The 15,587-nt window shown below is 34.6% G+C and overlaps 1 pseudogene; it reads right to left on the minus strand.

The window, feature by feature from the left end:
- Nucleotides 1–15,587, minus strand: part of LOC140640668 (cysteine and glycine-rich protein 2-like) — a 118,366-nt pseudogene that overhangs the window by 23,271 nt on the left and 79,508 nt on the right.

Here is a 15,587-nt window from a genome sequence, read left to right on the forward strand (position 1 = left end):
CTGGATACATTATCTATCCACCATATTATCAGACAGATAATTGGATCCTCTTTACTAGGTCCATCTACATGCCTCTACACCAGAATCTTTTTCTTATGACCTTTTAATTTTATTTCTCTACATTCTGATCAACCAGGCATGCATCCTACCCAGATAACCATGTATATCTTTAATTAGGCCATATCTCTTTACTGTATATGAGGCCTGAGTTTTTTTCCATGGGGCCATAAGGTTTAAGTTATGGAAGAGAGATCACTGCAGTGCATGTAATAAATCTCTGAATCAATTGTTCATGTAACTTTCTGGGCCGGGTCCAATTCCGATAGCACAATTTTCATCATACAATGGACTGTTGATGTTCCTGCCCAAAATGATGATTTGATGGATTGCACAATACCCATTTCATGATGAGTGCTGAGGTCACTTCGCCACTTAATTTCAATCTCAATTATTGCTCAGTAGTATGCCAGGAAGAGGTTTTCAAATAGTGAGCTTTTACATCTCTAAGATATCTTGTCCTTTTTCCAGAACCTAGAAGTTCTGTATTGTGACTTTCTAATTGGGTTTTTCTAGAGATTACACAAATAATCCTTATTAAACATGGGTATTAATTATAATATTGAATGTGATCTTGCACCACAGCTTGGCCTAACTGAATAAGTTTCCAACTTTATTGGAGTCTCACTCAAAATTGTCAATTTCCAACTCATCAGGCAAATTGATGGAAAGAATATTCCTACATACATTATATACTTTTCAAAACCCATAGAGGCCCACATACTGCTATGACTTTTAATGGTTAATAGTGCAAGGAGCAATAATTTAACCTTAACTTTATTGGGGATACTTTCGCAAGAACTTCCTGTACATTTTAAATAAGAGTCACTATTGTAGTAAGGATCAAGTGAAAGTCTCCAAAGCTACCCTTTGAAACCAAAATATTAAATTAGGTCCTTCATTAAAATTGCAAAAATGTTTTTTTCCTGGAGAGCCATAGTGATTACATTTTAAGGAGTCATACCAGAAAAATTAGCATTAGGTCCAAGTTCTTTGCTAGGACATTACATTCTTAAATGCTAACTAAAGAATCTTATCAATGTTGAATATTAATCATAATTCCACTTCTGGTATTATATCAGAAAATATATAAAATAGCATACAAACAAGAAAGAAATTGACAAGAAAAAAAAAAGCAAATATATATACTGCAAGTGTATCGGTTAATTCATCTAACATTTTATAGAATATAAAACATAGCCAAATTGATATTGAAGTAAAAGGAAATATGTCATATCTATTTTAATTATTATAAAATATTGATAATGTAGGGAAATTTAAAAAGCAGAATGCATAATATAATATACAATCTAATAGGAAATATAGAAAATTCATACCTATAATGTATCAAAAGACAAGTTTCAAAATGTCAGTGGGGCTATTTTTTTAGGTGTTTTGGTGTATAGCTTTGGTTTACCATTGATTTTTATCTATTAGAGTCCTAAAATCTTCCTGGAAAAAATTTTATTTTATTTTATTCTATTTTTAAATATTTTATTTATTTATTCGTGAGAGACACAGAGGGAGATAAAGATATATTAGTAATATATAAACTCTAAACTTTTTTTCAGTCTTTAAAAAAATTAATCCAGTATGGTTAACATACACTGTTATATTAGTTTCAGATAGACAACATAGTGATTCAACAATTCTATACAGTTTCTTAGTCCTCATGATGATAGGAGTACTCTTAATCCTCATCACCTATTTCACCCATGCTCCCAGGCACTTCCCTTCTGGTAACCATCAGTTTGTTCTCCATACTCAAGAGTCGGTTTTTTTAGGTCAATTAGTCTGTTTTTTAGGTCAATCCATGTTGTTGTAAACATCAAGATCTCATTCTTTTTTATGGCTGAGTAATATTGCACATTCCAATATTTTACATTTATGGCATACATATGTATATATGTATATATATGTGTGTGTGTATATATATATATATATATATATATATATATATGGAATATATGACCTCTTATTTATTCATTCATCTCTCAATGGATACCTGAGCTGCTTCCATATCTTAGCTATTATATATAATTCTGCAATAAAAATAGGGGTGCATGTATCTCTTCAAATTGTTTCATATTCTTTGGGTAATTACCCAGTATAGAATTACTAGATCATATGGTAATTCTATTTTCAATTTTTCGGGTAATCTCCATACTGTCTTCTTTTTTTTTTTAAGATTTTATTTATTTAAATAAACACAGAGAGAGAGAGAAAGAGAGAGGCAGAGACACAGGCAGAGGGAGTAGCAGGTTTCATGTTGGGAGCCAGACGTGGGACTCATTCTCGGGTCCCCAGGACCACACCCTGGGCGGAAGGCTGAGCTAAACTGCTGAGCCACAAGGGCTGCCCTCCATACTGTTTTCAACAGTGGTTCAAACTTTTACACAAATGTAACGCATTATGCTTTAAGGAGTCAAGCCTAAAATATTTTTGTTAATATGCTACATGCAAAAAAAAATTGTCCAAAGTGTTTTCTAAACCATTTTGTGTTTAATAGGATGTGTTAGTACAGAATTAAAGAGAACAAATCTAAAAATATTTGAAAAATACTTCCAAAATTTCTTTCCTTTCCCTGATTAAAAAACAAAAAAGATTCAAAATTTGGTTTTAATGCAACTTGTTTCATATCCAGTTAGCACTCATGAATTTTCTTTATGTTTACTAACCTTAATATTCTTATACTCCATGATGGAAATACTAACCTTAATATTCTTATACTCCATGATGGAAATTTTTAGCAATTATTAACTTCCAGTGGCTTGCCTTGAAGAAATAGCATTTGATCAGAAGAAAGTATAAATAGTGTAGAACTATTTGCTTAAAAAACAAAAAACAAAAAAAAAGCAAAACAAAACAACCCCCCCACATCAATAAAATCAATAGAGCATCAAGTTTTTATCAGTGATTGAATTAAATACTAAGAATTTCAAGATAATGTACTCATTATCTTTAGAATTCTAGTATGTCATTAGATTACCCAACCTGCAAAGACAACCAAACTCTCAGCATTCCTCTAGTAATGTAGAGAAGCAATCATTCCCAAGTGCTAATGAGGGTTAGACTTCACTGCTTTCAATATGCTTATAGAAGTTTACTCTCTTGACTATCCCCTCAGTTATATTAGGCATGTGACAGTAATTTGAAAAGACAAAGTGAATATCTTATAAAATTTAACATAGTGCTTGTTAACTTGGTTTCATGAAGGCCAGATGGCAGAATTTTCTTAAAGTAATAGGTAAATAACTGAAATAATTATAAAAATAAATAGAAAAAAAGTCATGTATGATGAAAGGAGTCAGATTGGTTATGTAGATTCAAGGTCACAACTACATTTAATAAGGCCATATCAGAATGAGTAAAAGATTAGATAAAATGACATAAAGGAGGCTATATTTCATAGGGTACAATAGGAATGTATCCATATGTAGCAATGGTTTCTAGGGAGGTTGCTGGATGATTGAAGAAAATTTTCCCAGGTCTCACTGAATAGTAAAAGGACTATAAAAACAGAAAAGCAGAAGTAGTAGTAGTATTCCCAGAATAAGGGAAATTATCTCCACTTACCTGGAAAATTTCCCCCGAGTGTTAGGATTTGCCAGAGTTGTTCACTCCTGGAAAATACTGAAGTCTCTTCATACATGACATGGGATTCTGAGATGATTTTCTTTCCTGATGTAATAGAGAAGGTCCAGGCCTACATGCAAAATTTAGGACCTTGGCAGCAATAAAGAAGCAGAGAGAGGACATTAAAAATATTAGTTAAACTAATCAAACACATTATTTTACTCCAATAAGAGTACAGAGCCTTTTCTCTGTTCCATCCTCTCTCTTTCTTGCTCTTGCTCTGTTTCCTTACTTTTCCACCAGAAAACCTTTGAAAAGGAGTCAGATCTTCCTGACTGTAGCCATTCTATTTAAAGTCTTCTCATCAATTTACTATTTGGAGGTTAGACCAAGAGTTGGTAACCTTTTTCTGTGAAACATCAGATAGTAAATTAGATTTATTTATTTTTTTAAAAAAGATTTTAAAAGTTTATTTATTCATGAGACACATAAACACACACACACACACACACACACACACACACACAGAGGCAGAGATACAGGCAGAGGGAGAAGTAGGCTCTATGCAAGGAGCCCGATGTGGGACTCAATCCTGGGCCTCTAGGATCACACCCTGGGCTGAAGGCAGCATTAAACCGCTGAGCCACCCGGCTGCCCAGTAAATTAGATTTAACAGGCCAGCATTGACTGTTAAAATTACTCAACTCTGCATGTGTAACACAAAAACAGCCACGACAGTGTGCAAATGAATGGTAATGGCTGTGTTCTCATATTTTTTTTTAAATAAAAATAGGTGACAGTTTGGATTTGGCCAATAGGCCATGGTTTGTAGACCTGCAGTTTAAAACATAGAAATTATATCAGTGAAGCCTGGGCTAAGCTACCATAATAAAGAGATCCTGAAAAAAAAAAAAAAAAAAAAAAGAGAGATCCTGAAGATACAGTAACTTTGCAAGATACACATTCACTTACCTTCAACATAATATTCCAGCGTTAAGGAGTTAGGGCTGGTAGAGAGGCCATGCCATCCTCAAATCTGAGTCAGGTACACCTCTCTTTCCTTCAGGTCTGCAATTGACTCCTCCTGGTCCAGTAATTTATACATTAACTATTTAAGTGCCTCATATTTAATATGAGAATGGAGAAGAAACAGGATAGCCATAAGCAGAGAAGCAAAACAAAAAAATAAATAAAACAACAAAATCTTGCCCTTTAGAAAAGAGAAGACTTTGAAACAGATGTCACTGGCTGATCACATACAGGGCAGAGCCATGAGGCCCTTCTTGGAATTTAGTTCCTTCTTGAGACCTAAGTCCTGCTTTCAGGGAGGACCTTTCTTGTTTATTGTCCTTTGTATTCCTCAACTTTCTATCTGAATAAATCTTGTATTATTTCAGGTATCACATATGAATCAGATACATTATGCTCCTTTGCCCTATTTTCATGTTTCACTCTTTCTTTCTGTGGGTTTGAGCCCTAAGATTATTTTGGGGCAGAACCACTGGATTTTATATGCTACATTTCTGGTATAATTAACAATATAATTCTTTTGAAAACTCAAAAAACTTTCCAGTTTATTTGTTTTCAATCAGTTCTTTGTGAATATAATCATAGCTTGGCATTTATCTGGGCATAGGTTTTAAGTCCACATTTGACCATCTCTGTCTTCAATATTAGGCACACAGTATTCAGCCCAGTTAAAGATGATATTGTGTGGCTATATGTGTCTGAGTAAGTTCTTGTCTTTAGAATATCTGTGAAGTGATGTGTGCCAATGTGGAAGTTGCCCTCAAAAGAACTGAATGTGTTCTTTTTTCCTGGTTCTTTCTGGTTCTTTCTTCTAGTTCTTTCTTCCTCCTTCTGAGTATGAGATGGGAATTGGATTTGCCACCTGGGCTGGCATGGTTACTTCCTAATGATTACATGAGAGAGAAAAAAATGGTTCTTTCCTTTAAACCAATGAGTTTTTGGGTCTATTTTTATAGCCAGGTAGACCCTAGCCTAACAACAGGGCCATACTGCCTTCAGAGGTTGCTTTCGCTGGTTTATGATTTCTTAACCAACTAACTGGTTCATAATCTGTTCAGTTAATATAAATAGAACTTAAAATGGTAGTGGTAATAATCCAGGGCTATAGATGCCAAGGCTATAACTTAAGAAATACGAAAAAACAACTATTTTGCTATATGTGCTTATAATATTTATAGCACAAACAATAGTCTTATAGTTCAGTTCCAAATGATTTTTTTATATGTAGCACTCTGAATTTTCCAAAAAATTCCTCTGAAAACACTGTAATGAATCAGGAGCTTGTGCAAAATATATGTAATTCATCCCTCCTCTTTAAAATAATAGAAAGACTTGTAACCATATACCTCTAATATTATCCAAAAGTTGGTCAAAGCCACAAACCATCTATGCAGGCATGACATCAAAAAAACATATGTTCAGGTTGTGTGCCTGTGAATATCAATATCCTTAAAATCCTGTCTTATTGATGATGACCATATTAATATTTACAACTGATTTTATTGGGCATTTTCTATGTGCTGTATTCTGCAGTAAAAAGTTAGAAGATAATTTAGAAGAAAATGAGACTAAGTTTGAGCTCACACAGAAAGAAGCAGAGCTGAGATTTAAATTTTTGACATTTGAGATATGGAAAAATTCAGTTGACTCAGTCAAGATATTAACAACTGCAATGCATTGAAGGTTTTCATCTTAAAATAATTGATCAATATCAGTTATATCTCCACTGAGATCTGATGATTACAAGTTTATTAATATAGCTGATCTAGTTTGAAGAATTTTTTTGCCTCACTCAGATTCAGTTTTGCACATTGTCTGGGTATCCAATTCTCGTTAATAATTAAAAGTTCCTACTATGATTTTTATGTTTAAGATGATATTTTCTTCATATTTTTCTCTTGTAATATTCAGATTTAAATGCTGTATGTGAAATTCTGTGTTGATTAAGGAAGCAGTCGGTGGTCAATGAATCCTATTCCCCCATAGAGACCAGTGAGTTATTTTATATTCAGCCAAAGAATATTCTTTGAAAACAGTAAGCAGCGAGTCTCAGTGTGATGGTGAGCATGAGCTGTAAGTACATAGTGTCAGACTGTGTAACAATAGCAAGAGAATAAAACAGAATCCACTTCTGAAATTCTTCAAGTATAATTGATAATAAGTCGATGGGTGAGCTCCCTGAAATAGGAGATCTAATATTCCAAGATAGGTCGCAAACCAAGTACATTGTTCTGGCTGCCAGAAAATTGGAAATAAAAGTAGATATCTAGAAAGCTAAAACAAGAAATTATTTGCTTCTGGATTTTTAAAGATTTAAAAAATGGAATTTTTCCATGCATGCCTCAGTAAATGATCTGTGTCTCATTCATACTCTTCTTTCTGAATCTTTCAACTTAGAGAAAGAATTTTGGAACAGCTGTGAAAAATTGGGAAACTGAAAGTATGTTCTGTGGCTTAAGTCAAAGTAGTGAGTTCCATTCCAAATGTACCCCCCAGCTGAGTTAAGGAAAAAGCTGGCTGTTTTCTTGAATTTTGGAGGAGTCTTAACTCTTGAGGGTCTAAATATGTTTGTTTGTTTGTTTGTTTGTTTTCAAATAACTGTCTCCAACTATATTCTGATGAATCCTCCCGTCATACTGGGAAGGCTTCAAGATATCTTGGCTCCATTTCAGAATTTCTGTCACCTTGTGTAAATAGAATGACCTATAAAAAATAGTTATTTGGTTATTTTCATATGAAGATTTACATATAAGATTTGGTTATTTTCATTTTTAAAAGTTATTCTCAACTCAGTTCAGAGTTTGATCTTCCCCCTTACCCGAGTCAGATTACATCCCTTGGTGTGGCTCTCTGCAATAAAAAAAAAAAGGGTTTGGGGGCAGCCCCCGTGGCGCAGCGGTTTAGCGCCACCTGCAGCCTGAGGTGTGATCCTGGAGACTCAGGATCGAGTCCCACGTCGGGCTCCCTGCATGGAGCCTGCTTCTCCCTCTGCCTGTGTCTCTGCCTCTGTACGTGTGTGTGTGTGTGTGTGTGTGTGTGTGTGTGTGTCCATGAATAAATAAATAAAATCTTAAAAAAAAAAAAAGGGTTTGGCATGGCTTTAGAACACTTCTTCCTTCTTTCTCTTTCATGCATGAACTCCAGTGTGGAGCTCAAGTTTCAAGGATAGGGTCTAAGCCAAGTCGAGGTCTTCTGACATTTCAATAAAAACCTCACTCTGATTTAGTCAGCTTTTATTGATCTTTAGTTCTCTGCTTATATGGTCGTCTTCACATGCGTATGCTCTTGATATATGCCACCAAGTTGAGCGTGCCTTTATGTAGTTCTGTAGCAGCCAACAGACTCTTCCCTCTGATAAGCCCACTGCTCTTAGTTGTGAAGTCATAGGCACAGCTGAAGTTTTTGTTTGCTCCCACCTTGGGTCCCAGACGAGAAGTAAATGACCCAGCACTTTCTTCTCAGGCATACCACAGCCACTTCCCCTTCTATCACTGTGGCATAGACAGCCTCAATAATTCTTCCTTGTTCAGAAATCAGAGATGGACTCTCCTCTTTAGTTCAAATATCATACTTTTCTTTCCCTCTTTAGAGAATTAATAAGTCATAAAAACCATAATGCCAAGCCCCAAAACGCTCTTAGGATCAATTTCTCCACCTTTGTTTTTATCTGCAGTATCAGCAGGTACTAAAGATCAGCAAGCAGCAAGATGGAAAACACAGTTGTTGATGCCACTGCTTGCAAATGTGCTTAGTCTTTACAAATCATTTTTTGGGGGCCACATGGCCTTAGATCTCTCATCCATAGACCCTGTACTCAAGAGGTTAATAATATTATCAGTCTTCTTATGTTAGCTTGAGGGTGGATGCAGGAGCAAGGAGCTGAGTTATTAAGCCTCTTAATTAAACCTGAGGAAGATTGTCTGATCTCACCTGCTCATAGCATTTTCACCTTCGACTGTGGGGTACATAGTAATTTTGTCCTCAGCTTTAGGCTATGGCATCAATTCTAGGGCAACAGGAGAAATCCTATTTGATATTCTAGAATATCTCATGAGTCACTTCAAAATAGAATCCTGATGTGATTCACTAATTCTGCTAGCTATTATGGATGTCCAGAAGAAATAGATATTTATTCTCTCATCCTAACACCACAGAAGTAAAATCCTCTTATTCTTCTACTGAGGATGCAGAGCCCCTTTGATTAGGAGGAGTGCAGACTCCTGCTCTTCAAATATAAATAATGGAAGAGAAAGGTAGCAGTACAAATCACTGTAATGAGTACAAAAGGAAAGTGCAATTCTTTTGACAGTTGAGAGAGACTGAATTCTTAAAATGAAGTCATTGAATGTCAACACTGAAAGAGACTTTCAGAGACTATGTAAGTCAAGCTTGATTTTCCACTGAAGAAAACCAAGATCCAGAATGGAAAGGGAATTTTTGAAGATTCCTCAGCTATTTTGGAAAGATGAGGACTAGAAACAGATTGCCTGACAACAAATGATTTCCACGGAAATTCTAAAGTTCTTTTGTCACACTATTTGAACATATAAAGATAGAAGCATGCATGCTTCACTGGAATAACACATTCATAGTTACAGTAAGAAAAATAGTAAAGCTCTTGCTGGCCTCAGTATTGAATACCATGCATTTGGGAGAATTCCTTCAGTGCCTCTGACAGGATGAAATAAGTATTAGCATCTCTTACCTGCCTGACCTTTCAGGCTTACTCATGGAGCCTCATAGAATCACTCAGAGGTACTCATCATGTATATTCCAGATGGATAAGAATATGAGAATTTCATTTCCTGAGTATATGTGTCCATTACTACTTACCCTCACTAAGCACTAATAGTCGAGATATTAAAAGAATTGCAGTGAGAAAAAATAGCTGCCTAATTAAAATACTACCCAGCACCAACAAAGCTTCAAAACATAGATCAGAATAAAAGAGAGCTGACAGTCTTTATAAAATGAAGGCTTACATTAATTTTTCTTAATGTATGAATTTGAAATCATCCTATTAAACACTTTGACATAATTTAGATTTACTTTCTCTTCTTATCCTTCACATTGTTCCCATAAGGAATAAACCTTGTTCAGAATTAGTTTCAATGTATATTTAAGGACTTAGAAATAATAATAATTTAATAATCTATCCTGTCATGCAAAATGGCTAACTTCAAGGTGGCACCTTTTATATTGGTTGTAGTCTGCTTCAAATAATAAAAACTGTGTTCTAATGAGCTGACATTTCCATCGCCCTGAAGAGGTTCTGTAATTAGGCATCTAAAAACAGTGGCATAGTTATGCAGTTGTAGTTATTTTTAATAGCTTTATTCCAATGAGGAAGCATTTTGGATTAACTTGCAACATTTGTAGTGGGGGAAGAAAACATCTTGATAAAAATGATGTTCTCAATATTTTCCTCTATCCCCAAATAAATAAAATGATATTTTTCTCCTTGTTTTTCACTATGTGGGAGCATTTTGAATGACTGTATCATTGATAGAAAAAGAGCAGAGGCCATACATGTGTTGGGTCAAATGGAATAGGCAGTTAGTCACCCAAGTTCAAGAATATTGTCTATAATGGTTATGTCTGAAATGGTACACTTAAGACCTGTTCCATTTATATTTAAATGATCAAAAAATTGCTAAGACAATGCATAGATTTGGGTAGGCTTCTGAGTGATTTCCAGTTATTATTGAGTCCCTGAATCTATATCTCAGTAACAACTCCACTTACTTTCTCCTTATCAGGCCTCCTTGAGTTACCAGATTCCTAATGCTCCCTCCAGTGTCCTGTTAGAATGCCTACTTGAACACCAAGGAGAATGCCTCTCAATTTCCCTAAAACCTAAGACCACCACTAGAATGAATGCCAAGGTGGTGGTAACTTTTGTACAAATATAGGACAATGGGTCTTTTCCTAGTTTTGTCACCTGAGGTCCATAAGTAGCATTCTTATGCAAGGGGTTCTGTATTAGGATTTTCCAGAGAAACAGAACCAATAGGAGATGTGTGTGTGTGTGTGTGTGTGTGTGTGTGTGTGTGTAAAGAGATTTATTATGAAGGTTTGGCTTACATGATTATGGAAGTTGAGAAGTCCCCAAATCTGCCAACTAAGGCCTGAGAATCAGGAGAGCCAACTTCTAATGTTAGACAGAAGGCAGGACAAGACTGATATCCCAGTTTGAAGACCTTTAGACTAAAAGATCTCATTCTCTCTTTCTTCACCTTGTGATCTATTCTGGCCTGCAGTGGATTGGGTGAAACCTGTTCACTGTGAAAAGGGAATCTGCTTTACTCATTTGATAGATCCAAATGTTAATATCACACAGGAAAGTTTTCACAGACCCAACCAAAATACTGTTTAACCAAGTATCTGGGCGCCTGGTGACCCAATCAAGTTAACACAGGAAATTAGCATTGCTCTTTCTTTGATTTGTAAGCCTTTTGTTTCTAATATCATGTTAACAATTTCTTAGACTTCAATCTCCCACAACTCCATGAGAAGAAGAAACTTCTTCCTTTTTTCTAGACCCAAAGGAATCTTCATGCCTCTGTCATGTAGAAAATTATTTTCTTTCCTTAAAAAGTATAACATAACTATGTGACCACATCCCACAGAGGTACTTCAACTCTAATACCCAGATCTAACAAACTTAACTTCTTGTCACTAGAAGACCCAACTATGTACATAAGTTGTAAGAATGCCTCATCTCTTTGCAGTAGATTTGAAATGAAAGTCTTTACCACTTTGAGACTACATATTCTTAGACCCAGAATTCGGGATTTAGACATGAGGACTTCACTTAAATATAATTTCTTCAAGAAGAAAGTTCATCATACTGTGTCCTAGGAATGGAAACTTTGCCCTGAAACAAAAGCAGGGGGAAATCTATTTCCCTCCTAAAAACTTGATACAGAAGTTCATGATATTATCCTCCTAAAATATCTTCAGATTATGACTTCCATGTATATCACATTTTAATTTTGAGTTCTCTGGTATCCTGAAATTCACACATAAATTTTTAAAAGTGGAATGAAATAATTTCAAAAAGTGAAACATAATAGGATTTGCTTTCCCTTGGTAATATCTCTCATCTTTGCTAATCAACTCCAGAGATAAAGCTGGAATCCAGTCTGTATTTCTAGGCAGTCCATTTCTTAGATTATTTGTTAACATCTTATTGTCTCTCCCTATGGTTTCAATTGTAAATTAAGGTATGCTTCCCTAGATGGTTTTGCTTGAAGAATTTTCTTTATGTAATCACAGATACTCATAAAACCAGTCCACTGCTTATTAAACTATAATAAATTTGTTCAAAATGCTATTCAAAAAATTATGTTACACTTACTGCCAAACTACTTCCTTAAACTTTAGAAAAACGTACACAAGTAAAGAACTTAACAAATCATTTGGATTTTTCACTTTTTATAAATTAGGAAACTGTAGCATAGAAAGGCTAAAACATGCCTAAGCTATCCAGAGATTAGAAAATGTAGCTAAACCACATTCAATTTCCCAAAACCTTAGTCTTTCCTATGAAATATCATAATTGAGTATCCAGATCTTATGGCACTTCCTAAGATAAAAATGTTATAGTTAAAGAAATGTGATGTAGATAGAATTACAAGAGATGAAACCACCATTCTTCTGCATTGATGGACACTTGGGTAGTTTACATATCTTGATTGTTGTAAATAATGCTGCAATAAACATGGGGGGGGGGTGGATATATCTTTTCAAATTGGTGTTTTTATTTTCTTGGAGTAGGAACCCAGTAGTTGAACTACTGGATCATATGATAGTTTTATCTTTACTTTTTGAGTAAACTTTATATGTTTTCACTCATGTGGAATCTAATCAACAAAACAAATGAACAAACGAATGAAAAACAGACTCAAATATGGAGAATAAACTGATGGTTGCCAGAAGGGTGGTGGGTGGGTGGTGGGCAAAATAGATAAAGGGAATTAAGAGGTACAAACTTCCAGTTATAAAATAAGTCATGGGGATGAAAAGCATAGCATAGAAAATATAGTGAATAATATTGCAATAACATTGCATGGTGACAGATAGTAACTACATTTCTCATAGTGAGTATTGAGAAATGTAGAGACTTCTTGTCAGATTAATAAGTTCTGCACTTGAAATTAATATGACATTGTATGTTAATTATAATTTAAAGAAAACTTTCAATCCCTCTAATATATATCAGTTTCATTTGCTGCAAATAAGTGCAAATTCAGACATATAAATAAGGAGTGTGCTTTAGGAAATAAGGAATAGGGCCCTAGTTTACTTTTAATAGCTGGCAAACTGACAAATGGAATTGCTTTCCATCATCTGATCTTTTTGGAACAAAATGAGCAAACCTAAGGCAAAATAAATCTGTTGTGGTTAAGAGAATGAGAAAGTCTTACACAAATAAACGAAATTTTAAAACCAATTTATGGAAAACAGCAAGCTGATGGAAACTAGTTAACAGACAAAATGAAGAACAATCTTAGGCTAGATTATGGTAGAAAAAGACTGCAGAGCAAGTGGGGAACAGTTGTGAACACGTTCACAAACACACAGAATCACACACATACACAAACACACACCACATTTTAAATAATATTATTTATCTAAGATTGTAATTGTTTCACTATTTCTATATTTTATGTTTTCATTCTTTGTGCCTCGTCTTTTTTAAATCATTACTTCCCAATATTGAGTTTCCTATCTTGATTCATCTTTCTGGAATCTAATAATATACAAGGAATCGAATACTTTATTCAGAAAAAAATCATGATTAGTTTCTGATTACTTGCATATCTGAAAATACCATTTTGTTTGTTCACAGATAAACTATAGCGTGGCTTTCACACCAGCCCAAGCTTTCTAAATGTTAGAGGTTATTCCGTTTTATTCTGGCATTTAACATCATAAAACAGTCTTCAGTCAGTTTGACTTTTGTTTCTAGGTTTGGTACCTTTGCATGTTCATTTTTCTTTTGCATACTCAAAGGATTATTGGATTAGTTCTTTGTGTTGAAAGTTAAACACATGAATAAGTATAGATCTCTTTCTATAAAATTTATTTGTAACATTGTATGCTGGTTTCAGACATGTTTTTTTTTATTGTTTTATTTTATTTTTTTTTATTGGTGTTCAATTTACTAACACACAGAATAACACCCAGTGCCCGTCACCCATTCACTCCCACCCCCCGCCCCCCTCCCCTTCTACCACCCCTAGTTCGTTTCCCAGAGTTAGCAGTCTTTACGTTCTGTTCAGACATGTTTTTATTTTGTTTTAGATAAGGAGAGTTTTGTCCTATCATGTCTTAAATGGTTTTACTCATTTTATTCTCTCTTCCAGAGACATTAAATATTCTAAGTTTTAAAATACACAATTTGGTGGGTTTTTGCTTGTTTTTGTTTTTAAATATTATCTATTTCCTCATAGATTCCATCTTCTTAAGCTTTTTCTCTCTTTCCTGGGAGTATTTATCAAGTCTATCCGTTGCTTACCTATTTAGTTTTCTTTTTTTTTTTTTTCAAAGATTTGTTTATTTATCTGAAAGAGGAGAAGAAGGAGAGAGGCTTCAAGCAGACTCTCTGCTGAGTGTGGAGCTGGACTGGAGGCTCAGTCTCATGACCCAAGAGATCATGACCTGAACTAAAGCCAAAAGTCAGGTGCTCAACCAACTGAGCCACCCAGGTGCCCTTCATTTCATTTTCTGAAATGTCAAGTACTATACTTATTTTACCATAATATAGGCTATATTAATCTTACTATATGATATAACATGTTTTCCTTTTTTTGTAAAAACACTATTATATCATTTAGAACTATGGATTATATTTTTTCACTATCAATGTTTCTCAGATTTCCCTAGTACCAGTACAAAAGAAAGATCAAGAAGAGTTTGTTCTTCAAAAAAAAAAAATATATATATATATTGAAAATTGCCTAATAAAAAAAAGAAAGAAAATTACTTAATAAAAAAGGAAGAAACATTGCTTCTAGTAGAACAACTATTTAAGGGCCCTAATAGAAAGTTAAGGAGCTGAGTATAAGAGAAGAAAGAAGATATAGAAGGAGAAGAAAAAATGGTAGAGGGTAAGTTCTAGCTCTCTTTTTGGTGTAGCAAACCCCATAAGAGTCAATTTCCATGTACAGAAGTAAAAAGGAATCTATGTGAAAGGCTTTTTGTAAATTCGGAGTCACCTTCCTCCATTCCCTGTCCACCACACACTTGCCTTACCTTCCAGCTTATCATCTCCATTCCAGAAGACTTTAGTCATAGCTTAGGGTTTTTCCCCAACTGCTTTCTTAATCTTGCAATTTTCATTTCCAGTATAAAGAATTCATATAAGACACATGAAAATTAAGAGAAAAGGTGCTAAGTACTATTTCTCATGTTCTCATATTACCTAGAATTTGCTTCTTTTAAGACAAATGCTGAGGGCATCTGACTAGTTTAGTTGGCAGAGTGTGTGACTCTTGACCTCAGGATTGTAAATTTGAGCTCCATGTTGGGTGTAAAGATTACTTAAAAGTAATAAAATCTCTAAAAAGAAAAAGACAAATCATGAACTAGGCGAGTTTTTCTTGTTGAGGGGGTGGTCACACAAAAACTGTGCTAGCAATTCAAGTTTAGGTGTCTCAAAATGCTGTAGTGCAATCTACATGAATGCAACAAAGTTTGTGTTAATCTTTCCTTTTATGGGAGCTATTTATTATCATCACTGTGTGAATACAATGAGTAATCAGCTTCTGTGATGGTGGGCTGCTTATGAGATGACTCATTTCTAAATACTCTAAGCAATTGTTAGAACATTGGCAAAGTCACATTGGCCCTTCTTGCCAGACAAATCTATAAATATCTCTAGCATTCTGGGGAATGAGTCTCCTGAACATATCATCATG

The sequence above is a fragment of the Canis lupus genome, chromosome 9 (genome assembly GCF_048164855.1).
Source record: "Canis lupus baileyi chromosome 9, mCanLup2.hap1, whole genome shotgun sequence".
Lineage (NCBI taxonomy): Eukaryota > Metazoa > Chordata > Mammalia > Carnivora > Canidae > Canis > Canis lupus.